The sequence below is a fragment of the Triticum dicoccoides genome, chromosome 1B (assembly GCF_002162155.2).
Source record: "Triticum dicoccoides isolate Atlit2015 ecotype Zavitan chromosome 1B, WEW_v2.0, whole genome shotgun sequence".
Taxonomy (NCBI): domain Eukaryota; kingdom Viridiplantae; phylum Streptophyta; class Magnoliopsida; order Poales; family Poaceae; genus Triticum; species Triticum dicoccoides.
The window spans coordinates 658,021,712-658,024,777 of record NC_041381.1 but is presented as its reverse complement, the minus strand read 5'-3'; positions in this window follow the sequence as shown (position 1 = coordinate 658,024,777).

Genomic DNA, 3,066 nt, shown 5'->3' with positions numbered 1-3,066 from the left:
GCCACCGCCTTGCAGAGCGGAAAGATACAATGGCGATGGAAAGCAAGAGCTAGGACGAGGAGTGTACCACCGCCGCCACCACCCGCACCCCAACAGCGCCAACCGACCACCAAGCTCCCTAAACGGTGCCTTCAAGAAGGATACGACGCCGATGGCGCCGCCGCCACCCAACAAAGTTGGGGCTTTCGCCCGGGAGAACTAGGGGAAGGGGGAGTGGGGGGATCAGACCTGTCAGACGCCTCCAAGGAGGGACACGGCGCCCTCAGGCGTCGCCGTCGACGCAGCCGACCATGGCTTTCGCCCGGACTGGATTCCCCACCACTAGCACCACCAGCGCCGGCGTCCCATGGAACACGGGCAGGCCGGATGGGGGAGAACACACCGTACAGGGGGAAGGGGCGCCAGACCTGGCGCCGTCGCCCTCGTCCTCCGAGATTCCGCCGCCCGCGCGGCCAAGAACGCTGGAACCAAACGCCCGCACCACCGCCCGCCGCTAAGCCGGTGGTGCCTCACCAAAGGGGCCGCCGCCCCAGATCCAAAGCCCCCCGCGGAAGCAGAGCAGCAGCTGGCCCCGCCGCCACCTTCCTTGGCGGCGCCCCGGACTTGCCCGGAGACCGCCTCTGGCGGCGGCGAGGAGAGGTGGGGGTGGAGGAGGGCTGAGCGCGGCTAGGGTTGGCGGCGGCGAGGAAAGGTGGGGGTGGAGGAGGGCTGGGCGCGGCTAGGGTTAGTCAGTTATAAAATGTCACTGATCATTTGCGCTTTCTTGCTGTACTTAATAACCATGTTCCGAAGCTTAGCTGCACTTGCGGTAACTGAATGATTTGTGATTTCTTGCTGTAGACGAATCCATGTTCCAATGCTTCAATATATCATGGTAATGCAACCGCTTTGCACACTCACGTGTGGTCGGTTCCTACTTAATCTAGAACCTGATTTTTCATGTGTCCGCCAGTGATCCTACTCGTCTTGTGAAATTGCTGAAACAGGGGAGGCTCAACAGCTTGACTGTTCCTACACCAAAGGAGAAGAAGAGAAGGTCATCATGGAAGGTCCCTGCTATTGGGTGTGCAAAGCTTAATACGGACAGCTCATTTATTTCGGAAAATGGCTCGACCGTCAGTGCTATGATCCTCCGAGACCATGTGAGAGATATAATCTTTTCTTCATGCAGATGCCTCGTTCATCGTGTTGATGCTTTGAAAGCGCAAAGATCCCGCTACGGCTTTGTGGTCCGTGAGATTAAATCACCCATGGCAACTTTGGAATACTTGTATTACTTGTGTTCGACAGAACCATAATTTTGTTAGCCACTCTTTAGCTCATTATATGGTAGAATTAGTGGACGTACACCCGTTTGGCTTGGTTCGGGTCCGGATGGCATTGTCGAACTTTGTGTCTGATTGTAGCTTGGCTACGTGAGTAATACAAGTCATTTCCCGCAAAAAAAAAAAATACTAATGTGTGCAAAAGAAGTAATCCACATGGAATAGAAGATAAATCGTACTCCTATAGTAATATAATAGTTTCATAAATTTCTGGTATGTGTCCATACCAGCTTCAAGTTTTTAGTCACGTTTACAGAGAATCTGAAAGTTTCAAAAGGTAAGCTAAATAATCATCATGCTGAAATTGTGCCACAAGTTATCACTGAATATTTTCAGGAGACAATTGAATCACAGTAACAAATGATCTCCTAGTTGACAGTTTGCACCACCTTTTAAAGTTTGATTACTTCTCCCCACATTATAAATGCATAATTCTGATTTGCCACACGTTCATTTTAGGACCTTTGCCTTCCCATTGCGTCCAGCTCCACTCGGGTGTCGGTAAGGGTTGCAATAATCTTGCTGGCTTCTGATGTTCTGCCTTTACTCTGTTGCACACATAACACAGAGCAATGTACTCGGAAATCTCCCTCTTCATGTTAGTCCACCATAATCTTTCCTTCACGTCCATGTACATCTTAGTGATACTGGAATGTATCAAATACTGTCAGAGTAGAATCCGGTGGATCGGTCAATAGGGTGTCCCAGTGAGGTGAGTAGATACGAGGGGAAACAAGAGACCAGATTTACCCAGGTTGTGGCCCCCCTTACGAGGTAAAACCCTACTCCTGCCACTGGCGGATCTTAATGGGGACCATCCCAGGCCACGGCCCGGTCTATTGGAAGTGCAAAATACTAATATATAGACAACCCACTTATTTGGTCTGCCCAGGCCTCAAGGTGAAGCAGAGCCCAACCATTACCTGTAGGTCGCTGCTCTTCCTTCTCCCCTCGTTCCCCAATTCCCCACTATCTAGGTTTTCTTTGTTCCTCCCAGGCCACAGCCCCGCTCTCGCACGTGTCAGATCTAACAGCTGGTCAAGATGACGTGCGAGAGTGGGTTGGGACCCCACTCAGGCCACGACCAATTACTGTAGCAGTGTGCTCCTTGATCCCTGTGGCATCTACTATATCTAAATGAGAGCCCCCCACTACCTGATTTTCCAGCCTTCTCATGTGTCCACGTCATCATAAATTCTTTTGGCCGCTTGATTCACCACGTATGGCTCAGATCAGACAAGAGTTGATCATCTCGGCCTGTGGAGTGCACGTCGCCCCTCACGTTGGCTCCTACTTCTCTACCCGTAGAAGCGGAAGCGCAAGCGAACCTTCCTCCAGTCGAAACGTCTCCACGATGGAATCCCACCTCATAAGCTGGACGCTCCGTCTCCAATCCCTCAAATATCTCTTCCCAAACGACACAAACTCCACGTGGCGACAGACGCAACAGAAGTACAGAACCCAGACTTCTCTAGGGTTTGCGACAGTAGTCGGGGAGAACTGGCGGCTACGACGGCGATGGCAGGGCAAGTGCAGGATCGCAGACGATCGATCTAGAGAGGGGATTGTGGAGCTTCATGCAGAAGGGCCTCAACAAGCTCATCAACATCCTTGAGGGCAAGCCGGAGCAGCAGTTCAACTCTGAGGGCTACATGATGCTCTGCACGTAAGTTACCTCCCTCCCCGCCCCCCTCCTACCATGCCTAGGCTTGGCCCAATTTGACCTGATCTGGTGATGAAT